General features: G+C 41.7%; 1 protein-coding gene and 1 pseudogene across 1 annotated transcript in view; one reads left to right on the top strand and one right to left on the bottom strand.

The window, feature by feature from the left end:
• LOC126413092 (furin-like protease 2) overlaps positions 1-16,347 on the top strand; it is a 714,734-nt gene that overhangs the window by 403,464 nt on the left and 294,923 nt on the right. The window lies entirely within an intron of this gene.
• LOC126413584 (U2 spliceosomal RNA) lies at positions 635-748 on the bottom strand (annotated as a pseudogene).

Below are 16,347 nucleotides of genomic sequence, written 5' to 3'. Positions count from 1 at the left end.
GGGAATGATATCATCATTAAGCCGTACAGTAAAGCTACATATCCTGTGAAAAAATTAAGGCGATTCGTTCCTCTTGCTTTCATCCGTTCGAAGTACCACCACATCAAATCAATGTTGAGGCTTATGTCACTAGTCCGGATCAGTCAGACAACTACCGTAGTGAAAAGGTTGCTGGCGCTTTTCAGGAACCACGAGTTATCCCGGTCTGTCAAAATATATCCCATCGCTGTGGCTGTCTGCGCCGTTGAGGCACACAAGAAACCCCTCGTGGCTTCCAGCTGTAGTTAATGTAGCGTTGCCTTATCACTGTTTATCTTTATTTCCGCATAAAGTTGAAATCAAAACACACATCTCAATAAACATTAAAATTCATAGCATGGACACCTGTAAGGCTTTCGACAATTTCTGCTATATACTACACATCATAAGTCAGCTCCTTGCTGCCAACAAAAAATTATCATTAACATGCAGGCAGATATTAGGTTATTTTGCAGAATAACAATTACCATATCTTATCTTTAGGGATACTTTAATCCAGTCCTGGTTTATCAGAGAAAGGTGTACTTTATCCACCACTCTTTTAGCAGGTAAATGAGATCTGCTTGACAGTTTTTTTATCTTTTTTATTTAATTTAATTTTTTTTTTTTTTTGCCAAAAATGAGTTTAATATTCTGGTCCTGCGATGCAGGACGTATCAGATATTGAGCTGATAAGAACAGATACTACACTTTTTTTTTTAAATGGGCCTCCTTCCTCCCCTATAGCCCTACCTTTTCCTCTCCAAAAATGCCGCCATCCTCTAGTGTCGACGCAGCACGTAAAGCATGGAGCTGTTAGTAGCAAGACTCATTGCCATAAACCGAAAATAAAAGCGGAGGCATACTCAGCTATGCCTCAGGGGGCGACGACACACTACTTAGACATACACCTCTCTCTGCAGGTATGAAGAAAGTGATGAGTTTAGAAACTAAAAAGGAAGAAATAAAAAAAGACAGAAAGGAAGGCAAATTAAAAACAGGGACGGCAGCACACACAAATGAAAACGAAACTGACGAGATAATCCCATCGCCCATAGAATTAACGAAGTAATAATCCTCTAAGATAGATTACGTGTTTTCTAATTTTCCAATAATTTTTCATACAAGGTTCACACAATTCCCATGTTACCAATTGCCATATTATCAGTATCATAGAAACGTCTACTCTAGTGATGCCCAGAAGGCCAATGTCAAATCTTGGGTAGAGGCAAGTCAAGGGTAGTTTCAAAGTCCGAGTGACAAGGATCCAGGGGTAAACTCAGGCAATTCCTGGACGGGGTGCCTTAGTCAACCCGGAACACCTTTTGATAACCATGAACCATTGCAACTTTCAGAAATCTTGCAAAAGTAATGGTATATCTCCGGTCAGATTCCGCCAGGCGATGCTGGCTCCACAGGTAGTGCATGAAAGAGACAGCATCGGTGAGGCAAAGGTCATAGATAGTGAAAATGGGGTGGCCCAAGAGCCACACCATTGCGTTACGTCGTGTTCAAGGGTTGGTCTGAATATCAGGGCTAAGGAACCAGTCGATTGACACATTGTCTGGTATCGTCCCACCGATCAGCGCTAATAGCACACGTGCAAGGTCCCACACTTCTGTGACGTGAGGGCATAAGAGACGATGCTCTCTGGTGTCTACGTCACCACATCGGCTGCAAGCAGCCGAGGGCCGTAAGCGTATGGCCGCCAGGCGATGATTAGTGGGTATTAAATTGTTCACGACACGATAGCATAGCGCTGAAACTTCTGTGGGAAGGGTTGGGTTGTTGATATTAGCCCAAGCTTGGTGCCAGATGACCGACGGTCGTCTGTCCTCTAATTTATGTGGTGTGGGCTGGCCTCGAAGTGCCTGGTAAAGGCGCTTCGACGTGCGTGCCTTGTCAGTGGCCACTGTTAGGACGTAACTTTGATTGAGGTAATAGTCCTTGACTGTCGTCATCCGGAACGGAATATGTGTCAAACATACTGGTGCACGCGCCGATTGTGGGCGAAATGAACCGCTGTTGTCCCACCTGGGTCAGTTTCACGCAAAGTGGCGATACGGTGAATCAGGAGGGCCGCACATTTGCGGGGAAAGTCAGTGAGTCCAAGGCCACCATCGACCTTTGGCAGTGTACAAGGCTGTGCATCAACTTTGAACAGTGCATGCCGCCACAAGAGCCAATATACTGTTTGTGAGATGGCTCTGCCGGTTTGTTTCGGTAGCGTAAGGAGTTGTGCTACATACCATGCCCGTGATAGGATGTAAGTATTAATCAGTTGGATTCGTTGATGGAGGTCGAGTCGTCGATCAGCGTGACTCACGCAAAGTCCTCTGATGCGCGTGAGAAGCCGCCTCCACGTGAGTGTTAACATGCGCTGCGGACAGGCAGTCACCTCAATGCCCAGGATACGTTGTTCCCCCACAACTCGGTACCATGGGCGTTCGATGGTCAATGATCGTGGTCCTAGCGGGATCAGCATCGTTTTGTTGGAATTTAACATGGCACCGGATACTCGTTCATAAACGTTGAGAACTCGGCAAACTGAATCGATGTCCCTAGCGTTTGCGACGAACACACCGACATCATCCGCGTATGCCGCACTGCGGAAGGTGACGCCTGGGAGAGCGACACCATCGACCATCCGTCCGATGTCACGCAGCATGGGGTCTAGCACAAAAGCGAACAAATACATTGACAAGGGACACCCTTGTCCAACTGATCGTCTGATGGGAATTGGTCGTGATTGGCAGCCGTTCACAACGATTGTGGAATTTGCTCCATCCAAGAAGTGCCGGATGATTCTTATGAAGCGCTCCCCAAAACCCATCCGCGACATAACGGCCAGCAGGTAAGGGTGGGAGACCCTGTCAAAGGCGCCGGCGAAATCTAGGGAAAGAATTGCAGCCGGGGTTCGAGTGTTGGCGGTGAGTAATACAGCATCACGGTATATAGAAGCGGCGGTGAAGATGGTTCGATTCGAAACGCCACATGATTGAGTGGGGCAAAGTACCTTATTCATTACCTGTTTAAGACGAGAAGCCACGCTTCGTGCCACCAACTTATAATCAGTGTTAAGAACGGTGATAGGACGCAGGACTTTAGCTCGACAGTGACCTGTGACCTTTGGAATAAGGGCAATACGTCCAGCTAGAAAGTCGGCGGGTAGTTCGCAACCAGCAAAAATCTCCTCGCACATTTTGCAGAAGCGGTCTCCTAACAGGTCCCAAAATTGTTGGTAGAATTCATAAGGGAGACCGTCGGGGCCAGGTGATTTTTGTCCCGGACAGGCACGGAGGACAGATGTGATGTCTGCGAGTGTGAGTGGCTCGGTTAAACAGTCGCGGTCTCGACAATCCAATGAAGTTGGGACCCCACCGATAAGTGCTCGTTGGGCGGCGACGTCTACCGCAACATCCTGGAAGAGGTGCGTATAATGGTCTGTTAGGTGTTTGAGGACTTCACGATGATCTGTGAGGCGCCTACCATCGTCTGTTTTAAGGCGTAGAATGGTGTTTTTCTTTGCATGATTCCTTTCAGAGGCAAGGTGATAGATGGATGGCCTCTAACCCTCAATCAGGGATGCGGAGCGGCACCTCACCACCATCCCCTCGGCCTTCTCCCGAGAGAAGCGAAGGATTGTCGCTTTAATTTTGTTGAGGCGCATGCGTAGCTGATCATACCTGTCAGCAGGAAGGGTTAGTGCGTCATTTAGACATTGTTGATAGAAGTCTAATGTGCTACGCTTCCAGTGTGCGACTTCGCGACTATGTTGCTGGACAACACGTCGCAGCCGTGGCTTCGCACAGCGGAGCCACCAAACCACAGTGGTAGGGTACTTCGAAGCAGTAGCGATGCAATCCCGCCATGTTTTCGTGACAAGAGTGCGAAGTTCGGACGTTGGGAGATGAAGTGTATTCATCTCCCAATAGGTGCCCCGAGGAACCGGGGTTGGACCCGTGATATGCAAGGAGCAGGAGTATGCAGAGTGGTCACTAAAGGCCACGGGAATGACTTGGACGGCACAGAGGGCAGGAATCAGATCAGGAGAGACATAAACACGGTCAATACGGCTTGCCCCAGTGGGATATATGTGAGTAAATTGTGTGTAGGTGGGATGAAAGTGGTGCCATGTATCATTAAGGTCAGCCGCCCGAAGGAGGGAAGCGAGCGCTTCTCACCGCATAGGCGTTAGGACCTGATCATCATCGGCTACCACACAGTTGAAATCTCCGTCAAATACGATAGGACGACGAGCTGTCAAGAAAGGGGTGATATCTGACGTAAAAAGTGTTGTTCTGTCATGCCTGTGATTAGCTCCTGAAGGAGCATAGACGTTAATAAAAAGTACATCCCGAATGATACATGCAAGAACGCGACCATTGGGTAGTTTAGTAATATCGGATGGAGTGATCTGTATAGCAAAGCAGTGCCCCGCCTGGCGTCAGGGTCGATGTTAAATAGTGCGTCATACCCAACCAGGTCAGAGAGAGAGGGGGCACAAACCTCCTGGAGAAAAACCACATCAAATGCACCAAGGCGCAGAAAGTCCTTCAGAGAGCGTGGTTTTACTGGGTTGGAGATGAAGTTCGTGCTCACCGTACGTAGCAAACAAGTTAACGGATTGATGAGATGATCTGCACATCGCGTCACCCACAGCACATGGCAAAAGGGTTAATTAATTTCACCACTCTAATATGGACACTTCAGGACCGTTAATCACTGTTATTTCATGATATGCAACACGGAAAATGCAGGCTAGTGAAGATATATAAATAGTGGTTCAATAATTTCATCTGCGAGTACACTTCTAAAATGACTTCATTAAACATGAGCGGTATGTCTCTAATCCTTACCCTGATGCCTAGTATAGATCCTTTCTACGATCTGAATACACGTGTCAGTTTCACTTCGGTTCACTTCTAGTGTACAAGTTTTCTCGGGTCAAGGTTGCATGCAAGTAGTCTGCACCTGCATCCGGACACTTGGAAATGACAGCTGCAGCCGGCTGCAGTGGCCGTGAGGTTCTAGGCGCTACAATCTGGAACCGCGAGACAGCTACCGTCGCAGGTTCTAATCCTGCCTCGGGCATGGATGTGTGTGATGTCCTTAGGTTACTTAGGTTTAAGTAGTTCTAAGTTCTAGGGGAATGATGACCTCATAAGTTAAGTTCCATAGTGCTCAGAGCCCTTTGAACCATTTGACAGTTTGGACTGCAATATTTAGTGAACTTAATACAGCAAATTCTCCTTTTTTGCAGACAAACCTTCGCACAGACATAAGCCACATGCCTTTCTTTTTTGTCATCAGTCTTCAGACATGTTTGATGAGCCCCGCCATGAGTTCGTCTCCTGTGTCAACTCTTCATCTCAGAATAGCATTTGCAACCTACGTCCTCAATTATTTACTGGATGTATTTATGTCACTGTCTTCCTCTACAGTTTTTACCGTCTGGCACTACCTCTAGTACCATGACACTTATTCGTTGATATCCAAACAGATGTCCAATCATCCCGTCACTTCTTCTATTCAATGTTTTCTATACGTTCCTTTCCTCGGCGATTCTGCGAGGAACCTCCTCATTCGTTAAACGATCAATTCACGTAATTTTCCAGACTCGTCTGTGGCATCACACTTCAGATACTTCGAATAGCTTCTGTTCCGGTCTCACCACAGTCCGTGTCTCAATAACATACAATGCTGTGCTCCGAATGTACCTTTTCGAAGATTTCTTCTGGAAAATAAGGCCTCTGTTTGATACTGGGAGACGTGGCCAGGAATGCCGTTTTTTAATGCTACTTTCTTTTTTAAGTCTTCCTTGATTCGTTCATCTTGGTTTCTTTTGTCACGTATGTAGAAGAATTTCTTAACTTCTTCTATTTCGTGATGTCCAGTTTGGACGCTAAGTTTCTCTGTGTTCTCGTTTCTGCTCCTTTCATTACTTTTTCTTCGATGTATTTTCTATCCATATTCTGTACTCATTCCATTCAACATATCTTACAATATTTCTTCTCTCCCACTGAGGATAGCAATATCAACGATTCTTATCATTGATATCATCTCACCTTCAGCTCTAATCCTAGTGTTGAAACTTTCTTTTATTTCCGTCATTGTTTCTTTGATGTATAGAATGAAAGTTGGTGCGAAAGACTACATCTCCGACGCACTCCCTTCTTAATCCGAGTGCATCGTTCCTGGTTTTCCAGTCTTTTATTCCCTTTGGGTTCTTCTTAAATCTCACCAAGTTAGTTGTGGATGGCTAGTAAATCAGTGGTGATGGCTGTAATTGGTCCGTTGCTGAACGTTAAGTCTAGGCAGTAACTTACGATGGTATGTTCAACTAGGCTAGATGATTAATTCACACAGGCTTCAGCGTCACTTCCACAGATTGCTGACTTAACATGTATTTGAGCAAATGGGCCATTGTTTAATATTTACAAATGTCGCTAAATTCGACGTGATGCACCCTTTAGTTAAACTTCTGGTACATTTCTTCCTGCAACGCTACTTGAATAAATGCCCTTTGTAAATTAAGCTCTTCTGTGGTTAAGCATAGAACTGTAGTACACATCATTGTAGCAGCTTCTTTGGATGCCTACAGTGTAAACGTACTTTAAACTTCGTTCCAAACATATAATTAATTTTTGGTGTCCAGTGCAATAGCTTTTTGTATTCAGTACAACACATGGTATTACACGTTCCACCACAATGTCTGTCCTTCAGCTGTTTCCTTGTTCATCAGATTGCACATTGGCACTAACTTCTCTGGACACAGTATATAATTTAAAAAGCACAGACACGTACAAAATTTTTTCTCATGTATGAAATTGGCATATTTGAGATTGTGTATGAAATATTATTTACAAAATACAAAAATAAATACGGAAATGAAAACCCCGTGTCAGTAAGTAATAAAAAAGACGGTGTATCTTGTGTGAGTAGGACAGCATTACGAAAACTTCTTTACTTAGAAACTGTGACATTCAGTAACACCATGAAATATTTGTTGTTAATGTACAAGTGCAAGGAACATCAAAACACTGAGAAACAAATAGGGACTATAATTTCTGCATTTACTAGCGAGTGGTAACATTGAACACAAACAGCAGGCAGTAGCCGACTGAGAATCTGTTCCAGATCTTGGAAGTTTGGCCTCTTCGGAGCTTCTGAAGTTGGGAAGGCTGTGTGGATGGTCCCAGGTACCAGACGCCCAGATCTTTCCCGCTGGAGGCAAGCGCTAATTGTATTTCCGATACTTCTCATCGACTTTGAGTTTGATTTATACCGGGCATTAATTATTGAGCTTCATCTGATAGATTACAAAGCTTTCGTTTAACACCCTCCGGGGTAATTAGGAGTAACGCAGATAAATATGCTAGCGCGCTATCCGGTATCCCTCGCTGGCGTGCAGGCTAATGGTGATTAATATCTGATGTTTTTTTCCTTCAAAACTTCCCGCTTTTGGCTGTCGCATTTTGCCATATTTCCCGAAAACTATGCAACAGACCGCAAACATTGCAGCTGACGAAGATCACTGTACTGGGAAAATATTTATCTGCCCCAACTGTATATTGAGCTAGTTCATTATCTGTGTTCTTGGAGATGGAATTCAGCAAAGAAACAGTAATTCTTTGTTGTCACTCAAATATGGTAACAATTATCAGAACTAACGTTTTTCTAAATAATTACTATTAAAAACAGTCTTGATCACGATTTATTTTACAAGGTGACCGGTTTCGACCACTACTGTGGTCATCTTCAGACCACTGAGTGGGAACCCCTTTCTGTTGGATTCTCCAACGGAAAGGGGTTCCCACTCAATGGTCTGAAGATGACCACAGTAGTGGTCGAAACCGGTCACCTTGTAGAATAAATCGTGATCAAGACTGTTTTTAATAGTAATTATTTACAAGACATTGATCACTGCTGTTCCCATAATGCATTCAAAAGTAACGTTTTTCTGATTTAATCTGAACTGTGCTGTTTGATTTAACAGATTGATCATTACTCAATTTATCACTCACGGCAGTGCAATCGATTATGGACATTGTTATCGTTGCACCTTGGTGCAAATTTGTGGGAAGTACGGTTCCAGAAACTTGGAAACCTTTAATAATTTGGTATATCCAAAACATGTAGGTGTCGACTATATTTAAAAAAATACATTGATTCTGACTATAAAAGATAATAAGTGTTTATAAAGTCAGTGGTACACAGGCTGTCAGAAATTATATCTTTACTCCATGGCCGTTTTATATCTCACATCACCAAAACGGTGTTAATATTTATGTGCGCTTGTTCCTCTAAAGGTACAAACTATTCGGGCGTTTAAGTCACTCGGGGATAAAAGATGTTTATTCACTACAGTTTACAACTATGTATTAATATAACTACTCTGGCTCTTCTTCTTGCGACTTGCTGGTGCATACGCTGCAATAACATTTTTACGAGCTACACTGTACGTCCATTGGTGCACCCATTATTTTAATTTTTTGATTCCAATTTTTGATGTAGTTTACATGGAAACTAGCCCTTTCTTATTGGGAAACATCGCCACATTATTTTAACATAAACTGTGACTTGCCACCCTTGCAGTTCCATCTTAGTTTCAGATTTAGTTTCAGTATTACCTTCCATTGTCCGATGACGTTTCATTCGCCCATTAGGGTTCTGTGTATTACTCTATAAAAATGGAAACCTCACGGGATCGCTGTTGTCCGTCTGTCTGTTTGTCTGTCTACCTGTCCGACTGTTAAGAATCCTTTTTCTTAGGGACGAGAAGACGCAAGGAGTTCTACTTTGTCACATATTACGGTCTGTAGTCCCTTGGCGGTGAAAAAAATTTAATGTTTATAAATCAATGCAGTCAAGATATAGGCTATCTATGTCATAAATTTTGATACACTAAAATTCCTTCATCAGAATCTATAAGGAGCTGCCCGCGGACGTAAGTCATTAAATTTTGCAAGAAGCGATGTCTCACACTAAAAATAAAGGATAATTCTAAAACTGTAATTTTGTAATCATATTAACAAGAACAAATTTTTTTTTATATTTTTTAATCCACCTCTCTGTTGCTCTGTCGGTCCCTCGAGTTAAGACCCTTCTTCTCTGAAAGATGTTGGCGTATCACGTACAAATTTTTGTCACATACACTTGTACGGTCCCTTGGCCGTGTAAAAGTTTTATGCTCAGAAGTTAATTCAGGCAAAAGATATGGCCATTTATGTCACATATTTTGGAACTCTTAAACTCACTCATCAAAACCTATAGGCTATCTCCCTTTGATCTAAATCATGAAATGGGGTAATAAGCATGGCTTCACACTACAAGTGACGGGGAAGATTAGAAACTATTAATTTGTAATTATATCACACAAAAAATATTTCTGTTGTCATTTGTTATCGACTTCAGACTTGAAACATTCTCCGCAGGTTTGAAATCCATAGGACCCATATGTCGCCAGTATCAGCGTCTACAACAGGCAAAATACCTCAGTCTCCTCTATTCTCAAAATGGATGAAGTGTATGCATATACAGTGAAGTTTGTATCGAACCCTTAGTGCACGATTCCTACTAGCATCTGGCCATTTTTTTTATATTGTTTCAAGTGCTCTAAAATTCAATGTGTTGTTTTTAAGAAGACTCCTAATTTCATAATCCATAGAAATTATCAGTCTTAAAATGTACCTTTTTGAAGGGAAGTGCAAATAAATAAATAAAATAAAAGAATGATGGCCTCTTGATGTATTTGCTACATGCTTCCGTAAGACTTTCCTGTGCACTATTATCTTTCTTTCTGTTTGTATAACTGACCGTTTTATTCTCAGTTTAACTTAAAATTTTCATTAAATTACGAAATGATGACTTTACTTAAAATCGCTCACACACCAACACACACACACACACACACACACACACACACACACACAATGCTTGGGTACGAAACGGCGTTGGGAACTTGAATTTCTTTAAATAAAGCATTTAAATATTTGTACCAAAACATATCGTAAATAAGCTTTGTGTCATTCTTTGCATGATGACGCAATACTAGCACTGAAAAATCAAAACGTCCCGACACAAAAAGGGTCCTACCAATACCGGAAAATTTGTTTTACCATCAACTTCAGTCGTGATAAAATAGCATCCATTGGCTTCATAATTATCATTCAACTGTGAATTTAACGAAATGTTTCATTCCACGTAACCAAGCGTGAAATCTCCTTCGTTTTATCCGCATTATCGTGGCCAACGCGCTGGAATCAATCACAACGATCAAACACATTCGCGTAGTGAAATGGAAATAGCGTTAAAGGGGAGAACGAAACGGAATTGATAGTAGTCACACGAAAATCATCACACATTGGAAAAATATGTGAACTACCGTGATTATGACGTAGATAGCTTCATACAGTACAATTACACTTCGTTTAAGTGATGAATTTGCTACGGTTAAAAATTAATTTCTGATCGGTGCTTCCATTTCACAATGCACATTCTTACGTATAACGAGTATATAAGGTGCACACTTGATGGTGAATTATCCCTCCAAATTATGGTATTTTTCTGTAAAAAACTGTACAGTTCAAATTTTAATTATATCAAAACCAACGTTGCAAGGACGCGCCTAATCTACAAAAGATATTTGTATAAATTTGATAATAAAAATATCTGCGTTAAACTGTTAAATGAAAAATACAGGCTGCTAGGTGTGGAAAACAGATTAACGTAAAATAAACGTTTCTCAAAAATAGTGGAAAATCAAGAAACGATGAAGAACGAGATAACAAATTTTTTTATACCAAGACAAATTAAAATATAATAATGCATATATTGGGAAAACGATGAAATCCCTTAACACAACAGAGCTATTCATATGAAGTCATACGAAACAACTGCATAAGGTATTTCCAAAACTTTACGTCATCCCGCACTGCATATGAACGTTGTCGTACGTAGACGGTGGGAAAACACGACAAGGAAACGGAAACAAAACGGAATTGGAAGGTAAAATAAGTAGGTACTAAAAGGACATTATTGTTCATTAGACATGTCAGCTCAGTTATTAGTGAAAATCCTACAACGAACGAAACCACATAGCTGATGAAAACGGAGGTGGTACCAAAATAAAAGATTTATTATACTAGTATGTCAATCCCTTAAGAAATATTACCCCTCAGTGCAAGACGTTTTGAGACTCGTTAATAAAAAGGAGAGAAAACTTCATGCGGTTATCTTAATGGTTCGGACGTACTACATAGTCTCCCCATGCCCCATGTCTAACCCCCACCCCCCCCCCTCCCCCGCTACAGGTGAATACAATACACAGAAGGCTTACATAACGTGAAACTGCTAGAAAAATCAATCCGTGGAAGGTTGTTCCGCTCGCGCATTACGTTGGCTTGAATATCCTCAAAGTGTTGACCGTTCTTGTGAATTGCTGCACTTCGTCGTTTCGTAATACGTTCATGTTGATAGTAAAAAGTCTCATCACCCGTGATGAATTTACCAGAAAATAATTGTCCACGTTTTGCATTTCAATTTAGTCGTGTCAGGCATAATATCGTCGTTGTATTAATCAACGTGGAAATAAAAACAGTCGACACACTTTTCTCTTCTTCAAAACATTATGTAGTATGTCTTGAATATTTCATTTAGAGATGTTGGTCGACTAAGCTTTTGACTCGACGACCGTGACACTCTACAGCCTCACGTAGCTACCGCACTAATATGGCTTATAAGTTAGGAATACAATCAGTTTCAGAAGGTTTTGGACCAGCGGCGTGCAAAACACAAACTCAACGAAGGAGAATAACGTAAAACACCAGCGCATTGAATACCTTTATTTTAATTTCATTGCCATATACTTAGATTCCCCGATAGTTGCGGAAGGAGGGGGGGGGGGGTGGCAGCGACCAGTTTCCCTAAATTCAGTAATTTGATTTCATAAACAATAAAGATAATAGAAAATAATTTAATAGTTTAAGTTATTTGTCGACATTTTTGACAGAATGATGGAGACATACATACTTTCTGTAGTGAGAATGATATGATGGAGGCTCGTGGTAATAGTGGGCAGATTAAGAGTAAAAAGTGTTTTAGTGGATATAATATACAAATGAATTTGGGTTGTCTACGTGGAAAGGAACTAATATGTATGAACTGCTAGGTAGTTTGTGGGTGTTTTGAGATCAGTGGGACGTCTGACGGATAAGGGAAGAGAGACCTAGAGCCTCCATTTGGTATGAGATGGGTTGAAATTACACCGAGAAAGAGCCGCGCAGCAATAGGCCTGGCCTCGCAGGAATCTGGGACTGAAATTTTGCGGGAACGTAGGAGAGGCAAAGTTGCTGTAGGAGTTGAAGGAGGTGGAGGAACTTTGAGCAGTTACAGGAACCGGGTGAGTTACAGGATCCAGGCGAGAAAAGGTGGAAGGAAATGGACATAAAAATAAAAGCCAATATGAGAAGAAGAATGTGAAATAGTAAACCACAAAGAGAGAAAAACAACTGCTGTTGTTACTAAAAAAAGTTTGTCGTCCATTGTCGATTTATGTTTTTGTACATTGTTGCCTATGTATTCCTTACAGGTGCGAAGATGTTAATCTCTTAATTAAATCGGTTATCTACATAATAAACTGTGATTTAAGATTGTCAATCCAATACCTTACTTTTTAATGTTTAGCAATAAGTTCTGTTACCTGACGTACAGGGTTGACGTCGAAGAAGAATGGACTCGCTAACTTTCCTGTTACGACTAATTTTAAAGAAATATTATTACTTTTTGTTGTAGTAGGTGGTTAAATAGTTGAGCAACGACAAGTTTATATGTATGTAATTACTATTGGACACTCTTTTTGCAGCAAGCATCCGCTTCGAAATTAAATGTGAGCTTTTCTAATAATCTGTTTTTGATTGGACGACTGAATTTAATTACTCTGCGCAGCACCAGGAGCAACAGGCACTAAATGAACTAAAGGACGATCAAATCTATTACGGTGAAAACTTTTTCGCTTATTAAACGCTAGCACGTATTTTAGAGTGCCATTAAATTTGTTCCCTTTGCACTACACCGGTGTGGCACGTCGTTGTGAAATAAAAACGTACCCAAATTCAGACCTGGCAATTCAGCCAAATGCTGAAAAAGGAATGATTATTTAAAGTAACTGCCACTGAATGTATATGAGCACATTTTCTATTGACAGTGTCATAAAGCGTGAGAAGTAAAAACCGATTTGATTCAACCGACCTCCCTTTATATATATATATATATATATATATATATATATACTTATGTTAATGATATAATGAGATGGCTATCATTGCAAAACCCCTCATGTGTTTCAAATGAGTACCCTGAACCAGAAAATTAATTAAAAGGTGGGCGCACCTTTGAATTACTCGGCGCAAACAGATCAACTACCACAAAAAAAAAAAAAGAAAATACGGCCATAGCTATGGATCCTAAAGCTGAGACTCGATAAATATTAAAATGAGCTTAACGGAAGGTAAAGCAGAAACACAAATGTATGATGTTATTTACGAATTTGAGTTAATATAACAAACCCATACTGTGTCGATCACTCCAAGTGGACCTGCTGTTTCTCAGAGTTACTTGAAAGTCTCGAGAAGATGTCCTTTGGAAGTAACTGAGATCTAAACGTGACCTGCGAGCCTTTAACTAGACGAACACGGTGACTGTTATGGCTGATCGTAGGACTGCGACACACATGCCTGTACCAAAGTTGTGGTGGCCTTGAGACAGGTAGCTGTAATGATTTAACTAAATTCTGACCAAGGGTTCTCCTAAAATTCAGTACTGCTAACAATTTTCACCGTAAATTATTATTATTACGAGTCGTGCAGAGTTTTACCGTCGTTATGTTATTTCTGAACTACAGGGCGAGGGTCGTGCTGGTACTGATACGAACTATGAACCACTGATCGGCTGCTGTTGCTAACAATGTTGCGGATAATTTCTTCAGAAGAATTTTTCACTTCATTTGGAGTAATAAACCTGACACAGTGTAGCTAGCAAGGAGCTATGAGAGATAAGGTGCTCGGTAGTAAAATATGACATCTGTACCTGAAGAGATATTTATTTATAAACGCGGGTTAGTGTGGTTACTGCGACAATACATTTTCCTCAACATAAATTTAGCAGATGTCGGAAGTGTGGGAGTACAATATAATCAATCAAAGTAATAGTTATAAGCGATGTAATAACTAAAAGTTAAGCTCTCCAGGTTCTAAACCGAGCGAGGTGGCGCAGTGGTTAGCACACTGGAGTCGCATTCGGGAGGACGACGGTTCAATCCCGCGTCCGGCCATCCTGATTTAGGTTTTCCGTGATTTCCCTAAATCGCTCCAGGCAAATGCCGGGATGGTTCCTTTGAAAGGGCACGGCCAACTTTCTTCCCCGTCCTTCCCTAAACTGATGAGACCGATGGCCTCGCGGTTTGGTCTCTTCCCCCAAAACAACCCAACTCTCCGGGTTCTATGTATCAGCCTGTATTGGACAATCACATATACAGTAAAATAGGGAAAAGGATCTTCATTAGCCCACTTGCACATAATAAAACAAACGCAAGCGAAAGTTTATCCTTTTGCTCAGGTAAGACAGTGAGCCGTAACTACGAAAATACTACAAGAACTGTGGGAAATAAAAAAAAATTACGAATGTACTTAAAGGCATGAGATCGCACTGACTGCAGTGACTCGTACAGAAACAAATAACTAACTCGATCCACACGCTAACATTGACACAAGCACGTTGTTTCAAACTGCGGGCAACCGCAGCCAAATTTCCATAATTTGAATGAAATTATCCGCACTGATTGTAGGATATTTTTCATTAAAAGTCACAGCCGGTTTTTCATCAATTAAAGACGCGCCCCTGTGTGATAAAGATCGTTTTTAGCTAGTCATAGCCGAAAGGTAAGTGCCTCAGAGCCAGCACCGCCTTCCCTGCTGCCGCTCAGTCACCTTCCCCCTTGTGTCACGGTTCTGCCACCACCTTCATTTTCAATATGGACTACCGATTTTAACGCGCTATTCGTTTGAAATGTGAATTGAATGATACTGAGTGGCTCTAAGGTAGTTACCTTTCAGCGGTGACTTGTTAAAAATAATCTTTATCGTCTAAGCACGCGTCTACAATTGACGCGAAACGGGTCATGTGCTTCAGTAAAAGACATTGTACAGCCAGTGAGGATAATTTCTTTCAAAATGATACAACATATGTTCCAGGGCTGGCACCAAATTGATCAATGACTATCCAGTTTACCACAAAACTCACAATTAACTCTCCAATTACAAGAAAAAGAAATGTTAAACCGATGAGCAATTGTGTCAAAAATTAAAACCAAAAGAACCAGCAGGTTTCCACTAACAGAATATTTTTATCCACCACAACTAATATTCCAAATTAACCATCAGGCTCTTACCCCAATCAAAAAAGTAAAAAGTAACCGGGTAAGATTATTATTAAAATGTGCTTGCACTCAAGACAATTTGAAAAAGTTATGAAAATATGGCCAAAGGTAGCACGCCCCGGGAGGCTTAATTAAAATTTCAAAAGTTGCTTTGTCTGCACATTCACATGTGTTGCATACAACTGACAGTCTGTTTAAATCATCCACAATGCATAAGAGGCAAGTGCTGCTGAAACAAATGAGTGTTAAGATCAAACAAATTTCATGAACGTTGCTGACCATTCCTAGCAAGTGGACTAAGTGAGGCGCAGAGTACAAGCATTCGATAACATAGAATCAGTTGCTCCACAAACAAGACCATATGTCTACACTGCTCCTCCCTGTCTGCGTATCCCCAGTGGACAAAATTTAGGGTCGAGCCAAGCCGTCTTGCAATTCGAACGCCTTATTTCCCATTCATGGCCAGTGTGGTAGAACACCTTCAAAATTTCGACCCAACTCGGGTGGCTTTCCTGACCCACACACCCGCAGTCGCTGATGGCCTCCCCCCGTTTAGCGGTGAGCGAGGACAGGCCACGAGGCGATTCTCAACAGGGTGGAGGGGGGAGGGGTTGAGTGAACGCGCAGCACCACATATGCGCCCTCTCGCGGGATGCCAGTAGGATATTACTTGGCAAGTGGTAGGCGTTCCATTGCCCTTTCGGACGCGTATCGAAAGAGCGAACGGCTCGGTATCTTTCTGATGCTGCACTGATACGCCAGATCTGGTGACACTGTAGATTTTTGAATGAAGGTCTAAGAAAGAAATGCCGGCGCATGGCTTTTACTCCTCCTGCATTGGTTACAGTGCTGGTCTAGGAAGGTTTTGAACTAACTGTGAGTTAAAGAATGTC

This window comes from Schistocerca serialis, chromosome 7 (assembly GCF_023864345.2).
Source record: "Schistocerca serialis cubense isolate TAMUIC-IGC-003099 chromosome 7, iqSchSeri2.2, whole genome shotgun sequence".
Lineage (NCBI taxonomy): Eukaryota > Metazoa > Arthropoda > Insecta > Orthoptera > Acrididae > Schistocerca > Schistocerca serialis.
Note: the sequence above shows the minus strand (reverse complement) of the source record. Positions and strands in the feature narration are given on the sequence as shown.